The sequence below is a fragment of the Micropterus dolomieu genome, linkage group LG08 (assembly GCF_021292245.1).
Source record: "Micropterus dolomieu isolate WLL.071019.BEF.003 ecotype Adirondacks linkage group LG08, ASM2129224v1, whole genome shotgun sequence".
NCBI lineage: Eukaryota > Metazoa > Chordata > Actinopteri > Centrarchiformes > Centrarchidae > Micropterus > Micropterus dolomieu.
Genome location: NC_060157.1, coordinates 13,814,722 through 13,839,140, shown reverse-complemented (window position 1 = coordinate 13,839,140; position 24,419 = coordinate 13,814,722). Strand labels below are relative to the sequence as shown.

Below are 24,419 nucleotides of genomic sequence, written 5' to 3'. Positions count from 1 at the left end.
GTTGAAGAATCATATTCTTTGACTGTGAAGATTGCTTCTGGGAAATGACTCTGCCGTTGGTTGAGAAGCAGGCTAAAGTGGTCAGTATTACTGTGTTCGTTATTAGCCCTGACTGCAGTGCTAATGCTATTTATGCAATGATGTTAATATTGATGCTGCCTTTTATTTTGTTTACCTGAACTTTTAGTTCTACGGTGTTAATAAACATCAGTGAAGGAACCGGAGTCTCGCATTCAATCAATGGGCGGCATAGTAGAACACTTCTGCATCGGTGCAGACTCCGAGCAGACGAAGACGGACTAGCTGCAGGTCACATGCGGGGAAGGAGAGGCCACCTTGTGAATTGTTCGTGTTCATCCAAGGGGCAAGCGGACAAGGCTACACAAGCAAGCATGACGAGAAGCGTGTCTTGAAAGTAGCGCAAGTACTACCATTATAGCCCACGGACATTTTCATTTGTGCTTTTCCTTAAAGCTGCAGTGTACATTCTTTTTCCTGCAATTGATCATCTAGTAAGAATCAAAGAAACTAAGTAGATAAGTACATTAGCCTTCTCCCAGTTGAAGCTAAGATGTTTAAGTTAATATCAAGTATTGTTCATACAAGTGAGTCTTCATATTTAGACTGTGCCAAGAGGTTTATTATCTGTTGATAGCCTTTTGTTTACTCACTTCTTATGATACTGTAGTGTTTGGTGTGCAGTATTCAAAGGTTAAGCTAAGGTAATCAAAGTTCATTCGTTTTTCACCATTTCATGTTTTTGCACGTTTTAGATAACTGAATACATGTGTTTAACTTCCAACACATTTGAACAATACATTTAATATGTCACACTCAAAGGAAAACACTTTTCTTCCAACTGAAAAGATCGTTCATGGAGACCCTCAAGAAGATAGTGACGCAGAGCAGACTACCCTATCACAGCAAGCTGACGCTGATGAGCAGGTGGACGACACAGTGCAGGACACCCAATCTCAGGTTGGTGCAGATAAAACACAACTGCCTCCTGGAATTAGGAAATCTGGACGCACACAAAAGCTCACTGAAAAGGGAAAGGCTCTGTTAGATGACAAATTGAAGGATCTAAATATGAGTTTTGTAAAGATGTACAGAAGATGGAAGTATCACATCAATGGCTTAAAACGGTCCGTTAAGAATAATGATGCTGATGATCTGATTGATGAGATCGTAAATGCAATCAATACCATCCAAGTTGACATTGACGATACTTACCTCAAAATAAGAGCCATTTCAAGTCCTGAACCTGAGGTTCGGAGAATGAATGACACATGCCAGGCATTCACTAGGATTGCAAATACAAATGTTCAACATTTCCGCAGTGGAGCTGATTTAGAAACCATATCTTGGCCTGATGCTAAATCAGTGTTTGACAGCACAGTGTCTAGTGTTTCCTCAGCTCAAACCGCTAAGTCAAAAGCTTCTTCTAAAGTATCCAGACACTCTTCCATCCTGTCCCTTAACGCAAAACAAGCGGCAGCTGAAGTTGTGGCTACGCAAGAGGTGATAGAAATTACAAAGGCACAACATCAGCAGAAGGAAGAAATTCAAAGACTTGAGGTGGCAGATCAAATCTTGAAGGCTGAAAGAGAAGCTAAAGAAAGGGAAATTGAAGCAGAGAGTGCTAAAAAAAGAGCTCAGTTCATAGCAGAATGTGCGGATAGAAAATTGAAGCTGGAAGGGAAAAGAAGAGAAGTAGAACGGCTAGAAGAACTTAAAGGGCATGTTGCAGCTCAAGCAAGATTGCAGGTTTATTCAGAATCTGTCGATCCACCACTTGCACTTAACCCTTTAAGGGATCCTTTTTTCCCTTCCTATCAAGCACCAGGCTCCCAAGCTCTTCCTGCACAACAAGCCAAACCCAGTCGAGTCCATCATCCACATGAGGTTACAGCCACTACAAACCCTCTCCCACAACCCTCCATGTACACCTCATGTTCTGTTCCACAGCCAGCTACATTTTCTCAAGTCCCCGTAAGTCAAGTCATCACCCCAACTGTACTTCCACTCATGCAACAAGCCGCAACCACTCAAGCCTTTTTAACCTCTCATGAAGCTTCCAATGACCTGGTGAGAACTCTGGCTGAAGCAATCACAGCTAATCGAGTTCCAATCCCAGAGCCTGAAGTTTTCAAGGGAGATCCTCTCAAGTACAATGATTGGAAGCTTTCTTTCGTTACTCTGATTGATCGCAAGAACCTGCTAACTCAAGAAAAGTTATTCTTTCTACGCAGGTATGTTGGTGGCTCAGCCAAAAGAGCTATTGAGGGCCATTTTCTTGTAGGAACAGAAACAGCTTATCGTGCTGCCTGGGACATACTTGAGGACAGATTTGGTAATCCATTCATAATTGCCAAGTCATATCGTGACAAGATACAGACGTGGCATAAAATTGGCCCCAAGGACAGCGAAAATCTTCGTGAGTTTGTTGATTTCCTGAGCAGTGTGGAAGCAGCTATGCCATATGTTCAAGGTCTACAAACTCTCAACGACTGTGTGGAAAACCAAAGGATTACCGCCAAGCTCCCGGATTGGTTGAGCTCACGCTGGAATAGAGAAGCCACAATTTATCAAGATGGACACAAAATGTTCCCGGACTTCAGCTACTTTGTGAGATTTCTCAACATGGAGGCTCGAATTGCATGTAACCCCATCACGTCATTATGTGCAGTGAAGCCAACGGACCAAGAAAGATCAAAGCCTACAGAACGAGAACAGTGTAAATATCAACGAAATCAAAACTTTAGTGCTAAGACTTTCACCACTAATACAAGTGAGAAGACAAGCATCACATGCATGTTTTGCAAGAAGAAAGGCCATGCTCTCCATAGGTGTCTCAAGATCAGGGAAAAACCAGTTGAAGAAAGAGTTAAGTTTGTACAACTGGAGAAATTATGTTTTGGCTGCCTTCGTATTGGCCATAACTCCAGAGCGTGTACATCCAGGAGTGTGTGTGACTTATGTGGAAAACGCCATCCAACTTGCCTACATCAAGATCGTGGGAAGAAAGATAAAGAACTAGGAGACAAGAACCAACAGTCTGAAGCAATCGAAATACAGCAAGCTACCTCTAACCGAGTTGTTCAAGAGAAGAGCAGCACCCATACTTCATCTATTGTTCCAGTCTATGTCTCCACGACAACGGAACCAGACAAGGAAGTTTTAGTGTATGCTTTACTTGATAGTCAGAGCGACACAACCTTCATCCTGAAGGATGCAGCTGTAACATTGGGTGCCAAGAAACAGCCAGTAAAACTTAAGGTGTCCACGATAACATCAAAAACAAAAGTGGTGAATAGTCAAAAGGTGCAAGGTCTACAGGTAAGAGGCATCAGCTCTGACACTAAAATCAAACTCCCAACAACCTATACCAGAGATTACATACCAGCAAACAGATCCCATATACCCACAAGCAAAACTGCAAAATCCTGGCCTCACTTAGAACATTTGGCAGATGAAATGTCACCTGAGCTCGACTGTGAAGTAGGGTTGTTAATCGGTTATAACTGTCCACAAGCCTTACTTCCCAGAGATGTCATCACGGGCAAAGAAACCCAGCCATATGCACAAAGGTCTGTGTTGGGTTGGAGCATTATCGGCTACAGCAGCACGGAAGTAGATTATAATCATGAGGATGAAATTGGTGTGAGCCACCGTATCATCATAAAGAAAGTTCAGCCAGCTACCAGGCCCTCTACTGAGCTCAAGTCTGAGGTCCATTTCGTTTATAGAACTCAAGTAAAGGAAATGATCACTCCAGCAGATATACTCAAGGTCTTTGAGTCAGATTTTACTGAGAAGTACAGTGAAGAAGTTCTAATGTCACAAGAAGACCTTAAGTTCTTGGTGAAGCTGAAAGAAGGAATCAAGCAAAAGGCAAATGGGCATTACGAAATGCCGTTGCCTTTCAAGGAAGAGAGGCCAATTCTGCCGGACAACAAAGTGTGTGCAGAACATAGACTCAGATGTCTGGAAAAACGTCTTAAGAAAGATAATCAATATCGCAAGGATTATGTGGCCTTTATGGAGGACATAATAGCGAGAGGTGATGCTGAAAAGGTTCCAGAGCCAGAGGTAACCAATCAGACCACGTGGTATATCCCTCACCATGGGGTTTATCACCCCCAAAAGCCAGGAAAAATTTGCGTGGTGTTTGATTGCTCAGCTAAGTTTCAGAATACATCACTGAATGAGCATCTACTCACCGGGCCAGACCTTACAAACACCCTTGTAGGGGTCTTGTGTCGTTTCCGTAAAGGACAAGTAGCTATCATGTGTGATGTAGAGCGGATGTTCCATCAATTTCATGTTGCACCAAGGGACCAAGACTACCTCAGATTTCTGTGGTGGGAAAGAGGAAATATGGAAGCTCCACCGTCAGTGTTCCGCATGAAGGTTCACTTGTTCGGTGCTGCATCGTCACCTGGATGCGCAAACTTGGGGTTCAAACACCTAGCTGCAGAAGGAGAAGGCAAGTTTAGTGAAGCCACAGTGAAGTTTAAACAGCGCAGCTTTTATGTTGATGATGGATTAACAAGTTTGGACCGTGAAGAAGGAGCTTGTTAGAGAGGCAAGAGAGCTCTGCAACACCGGTAAACTCCGCTTACACAAATTCATTACCAACAACAAGAAGGTCCTTGCAACAATCCCAAAGCAAGAACTCGCTGAAGTTGCCGCTGACCTGGACATGGCCTTGGGTGAGCACAAGATGGAACGGGCTCTCGGCGTCCAATGGTGCATTAGTTCAGATAAGTTCCAGTTCAGAGTGAGGGTAAAAGAGCATCCTTTTACCAGAAGAGGAGTACTGTCAACCGTGGCCTCAATTTTTGATCCTCTTGGATTTGTGGCACCTATCCTTTTGAAAGGTAAACAGATTCTACAAAGGATGTGCCAGGACAAGGTAGGATGGGATGAGCCACTTCCTGACGACCTCAGGCCGCGTTGGGAAGCATGGCTCCAAGACCTTCATAAGCTGTCTTCAGTAGAGATACCACGGCACTACATACCATTGGCAGCCCAGGAAGTTCAACAGTGTGAACTTCACCATTTTTCCGATGCCAGTGTTTTTGGCTATGGAATGTGTTCTTACCTTAGGGTTGTTTCGAAGTCCGGAGAAGTTCATTGTGCTCTTGTTATGGGGAAGGCAAGGGTTGCACCGACTAAGGTAACAACTATCCCAAGGCTGGAACTCTCAGCTGCGGTCGTGGCCACAAGGACAAGTGATCTGCTAAAAAGAGAAATAGAGATCAAAGATTTACAGGAATACTTTTGGACCGATTCCAAGGTCGTCCTTGGTTACATTAACAATGATGCGCTTTTCATCATTGTTAATTTCATCTATTCGTAGCCAATCAGATCCAGCAGATCAAATCGAGCACAGAACCAAGGCAGTGGCAATATGTTGCCTCAGAAAATAACCCGGCTGACCATGCCTCTCGAGGACTCATGGCAAAAGAGCTTGTAGAGTCTAACTGGTTCACTGGACCTAGTTTCCTGTGGCAAAGGGACCTCCCTAAGGAAGAAGAGATTAAGGTGAAGGAACTCAATGAGGACGACACAGAAATCAAAAGAGCACAAGTTCACACAACAAAGGCAAATGAGGAAAGGTCCCTATCAGACCGACTTCAGAAGTTTTCAGATTGGAAAAGAGTCGTAAGAGCCATAGCAAGACTTAAGCGTCTTGCTAAGGAGATGAAAGGTCTTAAAACAAGATCCTATGAAGCTACGACACTTGAAGAAAGAATGGATGCTGAACAATTCATAATCCATGCAGTTCAAGAAGAAGCATTCAGGGATGAAATCAAAGCTCTGAAACAAAAGAAAGAGGTACAAAGGAGCAAGTCAACCGAACTGCACAAGTTGAATCCTTTCATGGACAGCCAAGATATCCTGAGGGTGGGAGGTAGGTTGACACAAGCAACACTCCACCCTCATGTCAAACACCCAGCTATCCTCCCCAAAGGACATCATGCGTCTCGATTGTTGATAAAGCACTATCATGAGAAGGTGAAGCATCAGGGTCGTGGAATGACCATCAATGAATTGCGTTCCAATGGGATTTGGATCCTGGGGTGTAGTAGCGAAGTATCATCACTCATTTTCAAGTGTATCAAATGCAGAAAGCTCAGAAGGTGTAATCAAGAACAAAAAATGGCCGACCTTCCACCAGAAAGGATGGAAGCTACCCCTCCATTTACCTATAGTGGTATGGACTGCTTCGGACCATTTTATGTTAAAGATGGAAGGAAAGACTTGAAGAGATATGGGCTTCTATTCACCTGCATGTGTTCACGTGCCATCCACATTGAGGTATTGAATGACCTTTCCACTGATGCCTTCCTGAATGCGTTGCGCTGTTTTATTGCCATAAGAGGCAATGTAAGTCAACTGCAAAGTGATCAAGGCACAAACTTTGTGGGGGCACGCAATGAATTCCAAGAATTAATGAAAGGAATGGAGCAAGAACGTGTGAAAGAGCTAGGATGCAACTTTGTCATGAACCCACCTGCTTCCAGTCACATGGGCGGTGTCTGGGAGAGGCAGATTCGGACCGTGAGAAGTGTCCTTACATCCATCCTAGACCAGTCTGCTGCAAGATTAGACAGCTCTTCATTAAGAACATTCCTGTATGAAGTGATGGCTATAGTGAATAGTCGACCATTGACCACTGAACATCTCACTGATCCATTAGGACCTGAACCCCTAACTCCAAACCACATATTGACAATGAAGTCGTCAATAATCGCACCACCACCGGGTGAGTTTGTAAGGGAAGATCTCTATCTTCAGAAAAGATGGAAGAGAGTACAGTTCTTGTCCAATGAATTTTGGACCAGGTGGAGAAAGGAGTATTTGCTGAATCTGCAGCAGAGGAGCAAATGGAACAAGGAAAGGAGAAATGCTAAAGTGAATGACATTGTCCTGTTGCAAGATGATGGCACATCAAGAAATCAGTGGAAGCTGGCGAAGGTGGTTGAGGTCTTCCAAGGAGCTGACCGAAGAGTCCGAAAACTCAAACTGTTACTCAGAGACACAACACTAGACAGTAAAGGCACACGCTCACATAAGCCAGTTTACTTAGAAAGGTCAATACACAAAACAGTACTATTGCTTGAGGCTGAATAAGGAGGTTAGCTCTTCAATGACATTGTTTGTTCATATTTGAAGGTATAGTTGTGTGTTTACATCAATGTTTTACAAGGTTCTGTTAACAATGTTAATTTTTCATTGTGAATCACACATTGTGTGATGGTGGGAGTGTAAAGGCAGCCAGGGTTTATTGTATTTGTTTTGAAATACTTACCTTTATTTTGACATGACAAAACCCGGAAGTAGGGCCTGTACGTCAGTAAGCTTCATGAGAGAAAAGGACGTACCTGCAGCGGTGAGGTTACCTGCTAGTTGGTTTCTTTATTATTACTCCATCTGTTGTGGTGTTTGCTACAACTGTGTAAGTTGAAGAATCATATTCTTTGACTGTGAAGATTGCTTCTGGGAAATGACTCTGCCGTTGGTTGAGAAGCAGGCTAAAGTGGTCAGTATTACTGTGTTCGTTATTAGCCCTGACTGCAGTGCTAATGCTATTTATGCAATGATGTTAATATTGATGCTGCCTTTTATTTTGTTTACCTGAACTTTTAGTTCTACGGTGTTAATAAACATCATTGAAGGAACCGGAGTCTCACATTCAATCAATGGGCGGCATAAACCTAATGTCTTACAGTAAGGTTAATCTGATACATTTTGGCTTCTCTTTTCTTGCTGACTTGTCTTTGACACATTAAAAGCTGCAGTTAGAACACACTAACTCCCGTTAACTTAGCATTGTTAGCAGCTTGGGGCTGCTCGTATCTGGCTAATTAGCATAACGAGCTAAGCTAAGAACCTATATGCCAACAACGATACCTGTTAAATATTGTTAACACATAAATAAAATACAGGAATTTCACTCACCAATTAGAACACGGACTTCCTGGAGGTTCTCTCTCCAATAAATCACACAGCATACCATTATTCTTCCGGTATCTGCATGTAGAAATGTCCAAACAGCTCCAACAGGCTGAGCCTCAGAGCTCCGTGTAGTATCTGAGTGAGGCTAACAGACGGCAGTCACTTGGCTAGCAGTGACAGGGGCCATAGACGCCTCTCACTCAAAGCGGCCATGCCCCTAATAATGCAGAACCTTAAGGCTTAATATAATTTAAACAGGTGAGTTATAAAAAAAAATTCCACCCCCCTCACAGTTGTCATGAAGGGCAAAATTAGCAATATACTGTACACTAAAACCATCTTTTGTACCAGGCTGAAAACATGTTTTTATTCTGCTGTAAAGTTGGGCATTTTAACATGGGGGTCAATGGGGATTGACTCCCTTTTTGGAGCCAGCCTCAAGTGGCCACTTGGTGAATTGCAGGTTTTCGGTCTTCCAGGAAAGCTTCAGCCCGGACACCGGAAGTTTGCCGCTTGGTCAAGGCTGAGGGTTTGTGACAGTTTGCCTATTGAAATGTTGGTGCTGGCATGAAGAGTTCTCCAAACTCAGGGAATGGAGAAAAGCACAACTTTTTAAACATTCCTTCAATAGAGAGAATGTCATGTAATATAATTTCTGAGTACTTTAAACCTCTGTGAAAGTGTACAGAGCTGAAATGCCAGAATCTTAGACAGGTGACATATTAATGGAAAAACATTATATATATGAAGTCTATGTTTAACAAAGTGTATATTACAGATAGTGGATGGAATTCACTATAAAATTGGCACCATTTATTCAAGAGGCTGCTTTTATAAAGTGTTTATAAGGGCTAACTTTAAATCATTGAATATGGTGCTGGAAGAAGTAACCAGATAATTAAAACTAGCAATCACACACTATAAAAATGCCCCCATTACAAGTGAAAGTTCTGCATAAAAACCTTACTTGGTACATTCAATATTTTTATATTAACGACATACATAGCTAGCTTGAGAACATATGGAGCATGTAGCAGATAAAAAAGACAGATATTTCAGTTCAGGAGTTGGGGGAGACCAAAAATAGAGATAAAGGAAGTGTGAATATTGGACACATGACTCCAAATGAATGCTTTATGTTGGATGTGCCACTGTTTGCTAAAAAGTTCACCATATCAACATGAATGTAAAGTTGTATAGCAAAGCATAGTATGTGACTGTTGTGTAGTTAAGAACAAAAACAAAACAAACAACTTGTAATTATAGCTGTTAAATAAATATAATGACCTTATTCCCCTCTGAAATGTAGTAGAGTAGAATTATAAAGTAAGATAAAAAGTACCTCAAATTGCACTTTACTTTCCACCATTGGCTATATCATATTCCAGAGCTTTAGAGAGCAATCTTTAAACTGTCAGGTTGTGGGAAATCCCTTTTGCTGCTGTCCTGTATGACACATGCTGATTGTTCTTATTAATGAGTATAACGCATTGGTAAATGGTGTATTAACTATATATAACTATAAAATGTTAGTTACATTTTATTAGAAAGTGGTACCATAAAATTGTTTTTGTCCCCCAGTAATTTCATATAAGTTCCAGATATTAAAATAACAGGTATCTAGTGAATAACCATCTACCAACAGCAATGTGGAAGTGATATAAATCTCCAGGAAGTATGTTAAAACTCCTGCAACTTCCAGACAAAAAATTCATGACAGCTGCAGTATTTAAATTCTGCACAATAGGGTGTTCGTGGTGGCCCTTCAGGCAATAGAGCATACCAACCACTGATGACACTGTGAATTCAAATCTAATCTGCTTTCATGACAACTAAGCAGGAATGCCTTGAAGAATCTGAGCATGAGATTTCTTTAATGTAAAACACTCATCCTAATTATAACACGAGTCCCTCTACCAGGAGTCAGTTAATCTAGAGTAGCAACAACACAGTACATTAGATCTGACAGAGTGCAGTGATCCGGAGGAATTCAATGATTGAGTATGTGGGGCAGTGTGTGTGTTTGAACTTTGAGATTTCACTTCCTTCAGTGTAGCAGCAGCTTTGGTGTGTGCATGTGTGTAAACAGGTGTACTGTTATGCTGTATAGCTGTGTTGTCATTTTATATCAGCAAATGTTTAGTACCAAATTCCCGACTATACAGGTGCTGGTCATAATTAGAATATCATCAAAAAGTTGATTTATTTCAGTAATTCCATTCAAAAAGTGAAACTTGGATATTCATTCATTCCACACAGACACATATATATATATATATATACACACACACACACACACACACACAGATAGATATTTCAAATGTTTATTTCATTTAACTGTGATGATTAAAACTGACAACTAATGAAAATCCCAAATTCAGTAGCTCCGAAAATTAGAATATTAAGACCAATACAAAAAAGGATTTTTAGAAATGTTGGCCAACTGAAAAGTATGAACATGAAAAGTATGAACATGTACAGCACTCAATACTTAGTTGGAGCTCCTTTTGCCTGAATTACTGCAGCAATGCGGCATGGCATGTAGTCGATCAGTCTGTAGCACTGCTCAGGTGTTATGAGAGCCCAGGTTGCTCTGATAGTGGCCTTCAGCTCTTCTGCATTGTTGGGTCTGGCGTATCGCATCTTCCTCTTCACAATACCCCATAGATTTTCTATAGGGTTGTCAGGCGAGTTTGCTGGCCCGTTAAGAACAGGGATACCATGGTCCTTGAACCAGGTACTGGTAGCTTTGGCACTGTGTGCAGGTGCCAAGTCCGGTTGGAAAATGAAATCTGCATCTCCATAAAGTTGGTCAGCAGCAGGAAGCATGAAGTTCTCTAAAACTTCCTGGTAGATGGCTGCGTTGACCTTGGACCTCAGAAAACACACTGGACCAACACCAGCAGATGACATCACTGACTGTGGAAACTTTACACTGGACTTCAAGCAACGTGGATTTTGTGCCTCTCCTCTTTGGACCTTGATTTCCAAAGGAAATGCAAAATTTACTTTCATCAGAGAACATAACTTTGGACCACTCAGCAGCAGTCCAGTCCTTTTTGTCTTTAGCCCAGGCGAGACACTTCTGACGCTGTGTCTTGTTCAAGAGCGGCTTGACACAAGAAATGCGACAGCTGAAACCCATGTCTTGCATACGTCTGTGCGTGGTGGTTCTTGAAGCACTGACTCCAGCTGCAGTCCACTTTTTGTGAATCTCCCCCACATTTTTGAATGGGTTCTGTTTCACAATCTTCTCCAGGGTGCGGTTATCCCTATTGCTTGTACACTTTTTTCTACCACATCTTTTCCTTCCCTTCACCTCTCTATTAATGTACTTGGACGCCAGCCTCTTTAGCAATTACCTTTTGTGTCTTGCCCTCCTTGTGCAAGGTGTCAATGGTCGTCTTTTGGACAGCTGTCAAGTCAGCAGTCTTCCCCATGATTGTGTAGCCTACAGAACAAGACTGAGAGACCATTTAAAGGCCTTTGCAGGTGTTTTGAGTTTTGATTAGCTGATTAGAGTGTGGCACCAGGTGTCTTTAATATTGAACCTTTTCACAATATTCAAATTTTCTGAGATACTGATTTTGGGGTCTTCATTAGTTGTCAGTTATAATCATCAAACTTATAAGGAATGAACACTTGAAATATATCAGTCTGTGTGGAATGAATGTATACATTATACAAGTTTCACTTTTTGAATGGATTTACTGAAATAAATCAACTTGACAAAATGTAACGTGAAAACACGACAGACTGCTGATTGGTCAGAGAGAATATTCACTATTCACTGCATCATCATTGCGTGCGCCAGAATTTCATCACTAAATCCACTTCTGAGAAGTTTTGAGGTGAGAAATCAGCTGTGTAGATGTCGAATATAGGCAGTTTTACAAGAAGTAAAACTGCGGGGGATGCCCGTGCCAACCCGCGGGAGGAGATGGCGAGGCCGGCCAACTGCCAGCTCACAGAGCCCTCTGCTCCCGCTGTCACACAGACCGCTGCAGCAACAACAGCAGAGGAAAACGCAGCTGGAAGGTTTTCATACCACTTATCTGTCTTTACATTCTCAGTAATGTTGAAACGTTAACTTAACTTAAAAAAGAGAAAGCTATGTGGATCGCTGGTGTGTGTGTCGCATTGAACATTTCGTTGCGACAGTTGTGTGTGGCGTCGCTATGACGACAAGCTACGTACTATCTCTGGGTACTATCTGCAATGGAAAACGGAGCAGGGCCAAGTAGAGTTGAGTCTATCGATTTGCGCTATGCTAGCATTTTTCGGCAAGGCAGCATAGATCGTCAGAACACCGGCAACAGTTCAACGTTTAGTCCTAAAAGAAGATGCAACTCCGACTCTGTTTGTGCCTGGAAATTTATAATCACAACCTGTAAGTATGCTTTATTGGTTGTGAATTATATTTAAAATAAACATGGCAATGTAACTTCAAAGACTGTTCAAGTGCGGAGGTGTTGTAAATGTTGGCTAACACCTGAAACGTTCAAATTGTTTGGCCAATTCTTATGTAAAATTGAGTTGAAATATGGTGATTTTTGTAATGGTTTATGGTAAGATGTGGAACAATGATGTGGACTTGTGAGTAACTTATACCATCTGCTAGATTACGGTTGCAGTCTGAAGCGGCGTTGATTTGGATCACCCTACCTTGTTTCTTACGACCCGCCCTTCTCTGCTTCTGATTGGCTAGTAGTCCTTACCTGGGAACTGCGCGTGTGCAACTCCCAACAAAGTAAAATGCATCACTCTGTAGCTCAAGAGCGGAGCGTACAACACATACGCTGAAAAGAGGAGCTGCAGCAATGTGCAGTATGAGAAAAATATGGTGTTTTTTGAAAATTAAACCATGTAAATAAGATTTCGAACCTGAAAATGAGCATAATACCACCTCTTTAAATATATCCAACACGGTGCTTGATAACACAGAAAAGCTGCAATTGAGCCTTCGCTAAGCCCCGCCCCCCTTAGTTACTGTTGCTAAGTCCGACAAACTGTCGGCGCTGCCACTGTCTATTACTGCACGCCCCGGAGAAATATTGTCTAATTAGTTGGAAAAAGCGATCTCAGAAAGAAGCAGACAGTTTTGCAGTTGCATTATACATTTGAAGGTTGTATTCAGGCTGTCAAACTGACTGAAACAGACGAGAAAAAAATTTAAGATAGAAGCTAAAGCCTACCACTCACACAGTACAAGTGAACCACCGAATACCCCGACGATTGAGACAAAAGACAATGATATGAACGACAACACTGTTCCTGTAAAGTAAGTTTTTAATTATTACGTTACATTTAGTAAGAAGGAACAATCCACAGCCGACATTTTTCTGGATTTATTTCAGGTTTTGGCAAGAGAATAAATTGTACTTTTCCTTTCAACCTCTCTGGGTAGCGACTGTAATTACCAGGAACAGCGTTTGACCATATCTTTAGAAAAATACAGCCAAAAAAAGCTAGAAAACGACTTCTTTACATTAGAGTCAACGGAGCGCAGCCATGAAAGTGTGGACCTCAGTTAGAGCAAGTCCTATACTGCGCTGTGATTGGCCAGCTGCGTATTCGGGGCATGGCTTAGCGAAGGGTCAATTAGACACCTGTCTTCAGATGTCCAAGGACATGAACACTCTAGTCAGAACATAGTTTTTCCCATCTCTACTATACATCACACATGATGTGAATGCAGATTGCACATTCCCACCTGTGTGCAATTAAGAGTTCACTACGACTAGCCAAGCCATGGCAGCTGGGTTGGCTGTGGCTCAGGAGATAGAGTGAGTTGTCCATTAATCAGATGGTCACCCAGTCTGCACCTTGACGTGTCCTTGGGTAAGATACTGAACCCCAAATTGCCACCAATGGCTGTTCCATTGGTGTGTGAATGTGTGAGAATCTGACATAGTGTAAAAGGCATGGCAATATCTGACGCAGTGTTGGATTGATAGTTAGCACATTGTTTGACTGAAGAGTTGAGCTAAAGAATGATGACAAACTACTCCATAAATATATATAGAGCAACTGGCAGTATATTAATTAACGCAATTATGTAATTAGTACACAACAGCAAATCAGCCTGTGCCATTCATATGCCACAGTGGTTCAGTGTAGTCCTCCATTTGCTGGAACAAAGGCCTTTTTTATTTGGTATGCTCTGATTAAGCATGTTGATCTGAGGGTCACGGTTGATGATACTTGCTCCCTTGTCTCCTCGGGGTTACACCACGGTCAGTGTAGTCAGTAGCTTTGCAGCTTTAATGTCCCAGATAGCAAAAATCATGCGGCCCAGATCCTTCATACGTTCTGGGCCAGATCTGTAAAATGGACCCGGGCTGGTGTCCTTTAGCACAACGGGCCAATGCCGGTGCGGATCCGGTTTTCACATCTGGGCCGGCACTGGTCCAGCTCCAGAACAGATGACAATTATTATGTAGTCATTTGGCCCAAATGTGGGCCAGATCTGGAACAGTTCCATACTGGATCTGGCCCAGAGTCTCTAAGATACTGTTGAGGATCCGGTTTTCACATCTGGACTGGCACTGGGCCAGCTCCATTTATTAGTTCTGGCCTGGATTCACACCACCTCTGGCCTCTTTCATAACCTTGATCTATACCCACAAAACATATACAAAAATATGGATTTTTTTGTTAAAGGGATAGTTAAAATTTTTGCCATCAGATGTTGTGCATGACTCACCAAGTGCTATGGATCCTACTACTAGATATCAGTGAAGGTATACCCTTTCTGTCTGAGAAGCCAAAGGGTTACTGGGATAGTTTCAACCACAGAACTTATGGCAGGAGCTGGTCTATAGAATGTATAACAAATAGTGACTTGTATATCACTAAGGTACACTAAGATTTCTTATTTTACTTTCGTTTTCTTTTTCCTTGCATTTTAAACTCGATTACTTTTTTCTTTTGAATTTAAAAAGCATGGACAGTCAAAACTACTGTTACACTCTGTTGCAAAGACTGTTTCTATTTGTCCTACACAGAATTTCAACAAAGAAAGTGATAGAACGGATGAGTGACACATTTTAAATTTTATTTAAAATACACATTTTAAATTTTATTTGAAATGTCTGAGATAAAAAGAGAGGACAAAAAACTTAAAACAAAGTAGATAATTGCCAAACTAACATTCAATCTAATAAACACATTTTACAGCTCATTTCTGTCTTTAACAACTGTAGGAACAAGAAACTTCAGTCCAGTTGACTTGCAGGTGACAGTTAGTTTCTAGTAACCGTACAGTAACCACACACCTATGACACAGGTGTTATTTTTAAATGAATGCAGAAGTATTAAACTCTAATAATAGCAACAGCGTGGCTTAGTTAAAAAGCTCAATATATTGACATTGCTATCAGTCTTGCATAGTGTAGTGTACCATTAGTAATGATGATGGTAAGAAAGTAAGATTTCTTTCTCCCTGAGAGCGATGAGAAGATATATACCACACTCATGATACCATACTCTACATATAAAGCTAAAGCCAGGAGACACACGAGATTCTACGGCCTAAACACACAAGATAACGTTTTAATTAGCAACAAGCGATAAGTTTGTCTTGATAGATGATTACTGCCAGCCATTTAGATTTTAACCATTTTCCATGACCATGGTATAAATAACAAAGATTTTATAGCCAAAATACAATATCCAACTCCAACTAGTCATGTGAAACCCAGAAAAAACTGTAAAATGTTCATACACATTGTTTGGTGGCTTTACGGGAAACATTGATGAGGCAAGTGGAGAAGTGGGACTGCCATAACCCTCACATGACACCCAACAAATCATCAGTAGTGGAAGAGTGGGGGATGGCCGATGTGTTCATTTCTGCAAAGGATAAAAGAATGGGTGATTACTCAACTGATAATGGCAATCACAAATTACATAAAATCCACAGAGATTAGTCATTTTAAAGGGGGCTGGACTAGACTAGGGCTGGAAGATTTGACCTAAAATCAAAATCCCGATTAAGTGAACATTTTACCGCGATTACATCTAATGAATGATTATTTAGTTTTTTTTGCCCTCCTAGTTCACTGACCAGGCTTGTACCACAAACATGCTCAACTATTGTAGGTGGGATGGTTTTTTAGACTCACAAATGTCAAAAACGATTATGTAAATGTTAATTGATAAGATAATGTTGACGTGCACACAACAGACGTACTCCCCCTAAATTTGGAGTCACTGACTACACACACACACACACACAGTTCTTCAAGGGGAAAGTACATAAACACACATACTGGGGGACATTTTAACAGGAAATAAAACAACTAAATAACTGAAATGGTAAAATTACAGCCGTTAGAGCTCGGAATTTGGGTTTCAATTACTTTTCAATTAGACGTCCAGCCCTAGTGGGGACACATCATGAAAAACTCCCCTTTTTAATGCTTGTGCAAATACATTTGAGTATCAAACTGTGAAATAAGACAACCCAGACAGATTTTTGTGGGTTGCCTAGATCACAAAACATGTGCTTCAACAAGCCATTCAGATTTGGCTGTCCTTCCTATGTCACATGCAGGCTTATTAGAATATAAGATAAAATAATATACAACTTTATTAAACCCCTGCCTTTCCCGTCTGAGTATCCCCACTCAAGGTTTAAGTACCATCTTTGCAAAGCAGTGGCATATTTTTCTTGCAAGCCAATCAGAGCAGACTGGGCTTTTTCAGGATGGGAGCTTTAACGAGACAGGTGCTAAAATGGAGCGTTTCAAAAAGAGGGTAAATACAGGTACAGTATATTCAGATACACTGAGCTAGATCAGAGAATATTCAGTTATAACAGATAAGTGATGCTGTTTTTAAATGCTACATTGCTTGTCAGCATGTTCAAAACTTTCTGCACATTCAGAATCTCACATATGTTGTTGTTCCCATTGTTCTCTTATATGTCCAGAAGAAAATTGTAATATTATGGGACTAACCATCTTTATTTAATGAGAATTAATAATACTTTTTAAAGGTCTACCTGACCCACAGCATCTATACTCTGCTGTGCTCCCCTTCAGACTGTACTAAATGAGACAAGTGCATGGCACTTCATCGGAGGTAGAAACTGGGGCATATTGCGATTTTGATCAAATTTTGATTAATTGTTCAGGCCTATTTTCGAGAAGGGTCGGAAACGTGACGGAAGTTGACGGAGGTTGAACTTCATACATGGTTTGTCCCAGAAGCCACCGTGCACATAACTTGATGACGTTTATCTCGGTCGCACGGCCCACGCATAGCCGTAAAAATGTTTAAAAATGCCGTTGAAAAAGAGGTATCAACTGTCAACGTATTAATCAGTGTACATTATGCGTTAATATTTACTATTCTATAAATATATATTATTAATATAGTATATCAATAATATAATTCCTGCAAATTTTTAGTTAGATGTATCTTGATTTAGGTTAAAACTTTACAACATTACTGAGACTTTAATGATAGAGTAACAGCGGTACGAACATTAACACTATCGTTCAGCGGTTGCTGGACACGTCTGCTGTGTTGGCTGCAGTGGTCTGTGTGACTGGGCCTGGGGGAACTAACTGGAGCTAGCTAGCTAACTATTCCTGACATCCCCCCCGAAGTAGGCTATATTACTCTTACCCTAACCATCACAGGGTGTGTGCCTAAAGTTACTGATTGTATGCATGTCGACTGGTTAACAGTGGCGCACAAGTATGGAAATAGTATGGAAATAAATGCCTACTAGTAGGATATCGAATTAATGCCAAGAGGGCTTTCCATAGCGCAGCATAAGCAGATAGGGTTAACCTTCATTGTTTTGCTGTGCAACCTCCTGTAACGTTTACTGTAACCATGTAATACTATGGTCTGCACTTGGGGAGCTTCTTAACTCCGAAAACGTTTGAACACATTTTCGTTTCGCTGTCAGTTTTCGTAAAACTGCCTATATTTGAAATCTACACAGTTGATTTCTCGCCTAAAAACTTCTCAGAAGTGTATTTAAAGATCTGTTGTTGAGAATAAAACGGTTTGTAATAGGATATATACTGTACATGAACCGAGATTCGTCATCACGTTTTTTGTGCGGTGGCTTCTAGGAGAAACCATATATAGAAGTTCAACTTCCGTCAGGTCTGCGGGTTGCAGCTGGATATACTTGCTATTTCGGTCATTAATTCTCTGTGGACATGGAGATATGTAGTGAGGAAATAAAAGTATTACACTTGTGTCAGTTTTTTTAGACAACAAACAACATAAGGTCAATAGATCAGTACGTGGTGAATATATGAGTAAGCCTGCAATAACAGATTTTGCTACTTGGAACAGCTGAAACAAGTTGTCAACACAACATTCATATCATCACCTTAGTTGATATGGGGAACTTGCTAACAAACAGTTGCTTATTTACACATCCAGCATTTACAGTAAGTCAGATAGTAAGTAAAATTTATTTATAAAGTACCTTTTCAAACCAGAGTTACAATAATAATAATAATAATACAACAATACAAACATTAAAGAAAAGAACAAAGTTGAAAAAAGAAAAATACATTCCATAACATGCCATTTACAGAGCAACATTATTATTAATTTAGAGTCGTGTTTCTGGCCAACTGATGAATTTAAATGCAATGTTCACTCTCTTTTAGCTCTGTTTTTGGTCTCTACCAGCTACTGAGGAAAATACCCCGCTCTTTAACTGCTAAATGTTCTATGTTGTTCACCAGCTAGTTAACCTAGCTAACTGTGTCTGTCTGCTGTTGTATGATGATAAGCAGGTAGCGTACAGTGGTTTATTCACTGAAAAAGAGTGAGCCAGAACAGTAAAGTTGCGGGCCAGACAGCTAAACAGTGAGCTGTAACTGGATAAAAAGCTCTGTAAAGCTGAGAGGAGCTTGAGGTTAAGCTGGTAATTCTTTGTAGGTTCATCTCTAGCATGTAGTGACCCCTTTCACATTATCACAATATTTGATATATACATTTCAATTATAGCCACTTAAAGTAACTGGCCAAACGGAGACCAAATTCAGGTCGGGTCAGGTAGAAGGAACTGAATGCTGTGATGATTATCAGATGGTTTTCTTCAATAGTGATCGTAGCTTTGATTCAAATATCAAATATATAACTGAAAGTGACTTTATTCCCTTTGGTACAGCCGTCTGCAGATCTGAAGCTTACGAGTGGACTTTCTAAAAAGCTGCTCTAAGATGTATCTGCTTTAACCTTGTTTTTTCATACAGCTGTCAGCTAATTTCATTTGATGTTCATTTTTGCTCGTTTTATGTCTCTGCAGTACAATTATTACTTTTTCTGTATGTTTTTTACTGTAAGCCTATTTGTATGAATTGTATTAATGAAGGGTTGTTGACTGGTTAAAAAGAAGCAGTGGATGAAATGGGAAATTTTACCATGTCACACTTGATATTTTTACAAAATAAATGGAAATATGGTATCTTTAGTACCGTGACAGCCTCATTGCCTGTTCTGCATGAGATTTTTCTTCCTTTAAGACACAGAGCAACACTCCTAGAGAATGCAAACACAATCCTTGTTCTGTAAGCTATTTAATCTCCTATTAGTATTCCAACTCCAGTCTGTTCTGTCCAATGTCTCCTTTGCCTCTATTGTTCAAAATAATATACTTGCTTCAGAGCAAAGCCATACAGGAAAGAAATGGAAATGTGCTGTCTAATATACATAATATAAATGCAAGTAATTGTCACTGTGGTAAACACTATGTAGGAGGTAACTGTGCATGTGGGTCTCTTTCATGGTTTAATGGACATTGGAACACCTGTAGATTCTGTAGCCTTATCATGTGAATTATAAAGAAAGTTGTTGTTAAGTTTATACGAGAAATCTATTTTATGTTTGATAAAGTAAACATTAAATAAAACAGAGATGTCAAACCATTGCTCCTTGCTTGAGAGGGAATCAAAGACGATTGCAGCTTTCAAGAAGATCAAGCGACTGCAGAAGTTACTGTAATGAAAGGCATGCCTACTGTGAGCTCTGGCATGTGGAAGCAGACAAAATCAGAATGTGTCTTCAATCACCATTTGTCAGGACGAAGTTAAGAAATGGCGTGAAATCCAATGCAGAGAATGTTAAGCCATGTTTGCTTGTGCATGAGAGGATTGGAGAGAAGAAGAGAGAGACGTTCCAGAGCTGAGTAATTGTAGCTGTTGCCCTGGTGTCATCTCTCGTTCTTTCAGTACCATTTAGTATGAGAGGTATTTGTTAAGCTTGAATGCTCCCAGACAAGCAGGGATGATATACATTGTGTTTGCCGAAGCAAAATGGGGGTCTGTATACCGTGCCTAATTTCAGCGCAAGCTAGGCTTTTGTGAATTTGACATCACTGTCTAATTTACAGCTCGATTTGATTAAAGAAATGACACAGGCAAGCATTTAGGCTTAACCAAACTAAATGAGAAATTATCCAAATTCAGACACATGTCCCCCGTGTGTGGTTCAGTCACAGAAAATTGAATCCAAAAACCAGAATTAAACCAAAATGAACACATAGTTCTCTCTCTATTACCCTCACGCCTACACTCTGCAGAAATAAAACATTTGCACACATAGTAGGGAAGAAAACTAATTCATTCCTAAGAAATCCCACACCTAGTGCAGTGTGTGCTCTGTAAGCATGTCCAACCACTGTTTACTGCAGATCTGACTGTGTTAATTATATCCCTGCATTACATGTGGCACGTGTATTTATGCAGTCACAATTCCTTCTCCCAGTTGATGGCTGTGTCATATTCCACAGTGCACCTTAGCTGCCATATCACCATGACAGGTGGCTGGAAGCGGTCTGACCCATAGACCCCTAGTGGTGGTTGCATTTTTAACAAAGTGCCCTGTCTTTCCATAATAGATTTGAAATCACACAGCACCTCCTACTGTTTGAAAAACAACATCTCGCTCTGTCACTCGATCCGATGGACCCATAGCAAGTCATTGCTTCAAGCTGTTATATGGTTAAGTGCTTGATTCATAGGCACCTTTGTGTAGAAACTCCCATTGGAGCTGCCTTTGCACTGGTGACGGATTAAACAATAAAAGGCCATATTGTCATTCTATTGCTTGCTTTAAAGTTATGTGACCCTGTCAAAAGACATACTGTAATGTGTTTTCCGTCAAGGTTAGTGTCTAATATGGCTTTATTCACTCAGTGGCACTGGATTGGGTTAGGGTTGGGGTAATCATAACAGATAACTGGATGTCTTTTGTCTCAAAAGTGACCCTGTAAGTGCTTAAAATGTGCTGAAACCCAGCAGCTCCCGACGTCATGATTCTCATCATAAATTTGGGAAATAAAATGCTAATAACGATAACAAACTGTATGAATGTATCTGCTGTAAATATCTACGTATTTTCCCACTCATGATCTTATTGACTTTTTGTAGTGCAGTTCTATTTTGACTCCCAGCCAAGACAAAATGTCACCATCAGGCAATGAAACAGCTTACAGTAGTAAAAATGTTCAACAGTGATAAATAATCACACACACACACACACGCGCATTACTTATTTATTTGTTTGCTGTGAATGAGAGGCACCTGAGAAACAACTGAGATCATTTGTGAAATAGATGGAGATGTCATGCTCTGAAATTACCCACACATTCCCTCCTTCACACTGGAGCAGTGGGAGCTGTCTAGATGTCTTCTTTCACTGTCAATGAGCCAGACACGTTTAGCGAGAGAACCGGAATGATTCAAAATGTTTTGTCCCTTCAACGTTGTTTGTTCCGTCATGTCTCAAAGGAAAAACACATCAGCGACTTGCTAAAGATACCTGCACTTTATACGGTTACTATAATTTACAAAAAGGCTATGGCAATCCAGACCCCGTGCAGGGTCAGGCAGGGGCAGAGAGGGTCTAGACTCTAGAACGGTCTACTTTCTTTTTACCACCCTAAGGATGAATAATATTATATAAAAATAATAAAACATAAATCCATGAATATGCCTCCCATTTTTTCAGAAACTTGCAGTAATGTGATATGATAAACAATTGCAAAACCGAGCTAAATACACTAGATGGCGCACTGTGAGAGAAAGTCACTGATCTCATACACACCAAAAACTTCAAAAGGCAATACCAATTACATTTGCGACCCCAACTTTCATTTAAAAAATAATTTTGTATTGCAGGCCTATACATTAGAAAATTTTGCTCAAGATTCTTATTAGATCTACATGTTTTGTTGGCTGCAGCCTGACAGTTAACACTTGTGGCAATTTCTAAAGGGTGACTGTCACTTAACCGGAGTTTAAAGGGGTGTTAAAAGCAGATGTTTCGTGAAGAATGTAAATGGACTCCCAGTTAGGCCCTATCAATTTCTGCACTCACTACTGTAGGCTAATTGAGACATGGTAATGGCGCACCATTCTGAACAGTCTGATTGATTCAGCAGATGTAATTTCCCCGGTCATGCTATGATTTAACACTGCTGCAGAGGCTCAGAGATCTTGAATGAGTCAATCTGCGGTGATACGCGCAGGGAGAAGCGTGCTGCGCTCCCAGTTGAGGTCCTGCGGGGACAGGATCACATCGCACCGGCCGAGGCGGAGATACGAACGTAGGCTACTGGAGGCTTGAAGCCAGCTGAGCTGAAGGACTTTTTTTTACCCAGGGAGCACTCGGCTCGCTCCCACGGGCTGCCTCGGTTAATTGTGATCAGGGTGAGCGGGGTGGTCGCCGCCTGCATCTGTTTTTGTGTGTGCGTGTGTTTGTGCGCGTGTGTGTCTGCCCTCCTCAGCGCACAGGCGCCCTGCACTCCAGTCTGCTGACACACCGGGAGGACAGTCCGCACTACACGTCCGTGTCATTGGACTCTATGTGGATACAAAGCCCGGTCAACACAGTTCCATGGGGATACTGCAGCCTGCGACCTCTTACATGAAAACAGGTAGGCTTAAATTATTATTATTATTAATATTATTGTTATTATTATTATTATTATTATTGTTATTATTATTTGGTAAGGCATGTTTCTGGACAGCATGTTCTCACTTCTCCAACTTGGAGCTCACAGCTTTCATCAAATAGGCGACAGTCTTGATCGCTATCCAGTGTCAAATTTTGAGTCTTATTCCTCATTATTATACGAAAAAGACAGACGTGTATTTTTTAATTTAACCTACAAACTCTTGTTAATGAGCAATCACAGAATTAAAGGCCACTTTAACTGTTTAAATAATAACTGTCCCTCTAAATTACTACAGTGTCCTGTGTTTGTGCTCGGGCGCACTCACATGAGTGGTGAAATCTCATACTGGTGCTGAATAAATGAAGCCATAAACTAACTCGGTCGTTAAATCCAGCATATGGCAGAAAGTCCCCAGATGAGCAGACTGAGGGGGACAATTGGTCTGTTGTGTGTGTACGGGTTTTATGATAATGAAAGTGGACCCCGCGTTGGCCAGGCCAGTCTTGAACACTGTGGTCATTCTCAACAAGTCCAGTAGTGTGGGCGCCAGCTCGGTGCTGAGGCAGCGAGTGTGCGTGACAGCACCATTATTCACGAAGACACCTAATTACATTATTCTTACACTGGGTAGAGAAAAGGTCTTGATAACCTTACCCAGATGAAAACCAAATTCACATGCAGATGTTATGCTGTTGGGCATGTTTTACGCAATTCTATTATTAGATATAGGAATCAGGGTCAGATTTGGCGAAGTAAGTAGTTGTAGACACTCTTAAACAGACAGTTATGTTTATTTGTCCACACAGTTTCCAGATATATCCTGTATTTTGTTTGCTAGACACACTTCACAGCCAGTAAACACCAGCCATTTTAAGAATTAGGTTCATTTAGTGTATAGGGTACAAACAGGCTTCTCAACATCTTAATTTACCATACCATAGGCTTTAACACGATTTGATCTTTATATTTGTATAACTGGAATGAAAATATGTCCTGTTTCCACGTCCAGTGTTATTAACACTCATGTGTTTTGCATATTTTGGCCCATATTTATCCACTTTAGCACAACAGGTCCATTTAATACACAAGAGACCTATTGTCTTTAGACTCTCACAAATAAATCAATAAAAACAGCATCTGACAGCTGATTGATTTAGGAAATCATTCTTGCTGCCTGGAGATGCTTATGAATATTGCATGTGCACCTCCAGTGTGAAACAAACAAAAGAGAAATATGACAAAATTGGAGAATTGCACATAGGGTGTAACTGTAAGCTGCTCCTGGAGGAATTCATTTGGACGCAATGCATTGTATGACTGTTTAACTGAAGAAGTAGCAGAACATGATTCAGATTTATCTTCCCAAGCATGGAGATCAATAAGGAATAGAATTTTCCTCTGTGTGTGTGCGGTGAAGTCTTGTTTGGGTGCAGATATATACTTTTTATTCCTGAAAAGGGGAACAGGGAATAGGACAAACAATTTGGCTGATGTGAGACGCACAGTTATC

At 40.8% G+C, this 24,419-nt stretch overlaps 1 protein-coding gene across 1 annotated transcript in view; it reads left to right on the top strand.

Annotated features, from left to right (window-relative positions):
* Positions 1 to 22,530: 22,530 nt before the first annotated feature.
* Positions 22,531 to 24,419, top strand: part of LOC123975109 (poly(rC)-binding protein 4-like) — a 41,513-nt gene continuing 39,624 nt past the window's right edge. The window contains exon 1 of the mRNA XM_046056288.1: positions 22,531 to 22,888. The gene's annotated coding sequence lies outside the window, so the exon portion shown is untranslated. The remainder of the gene's footprint in view (positions 22,889 to 24,419) is intronic.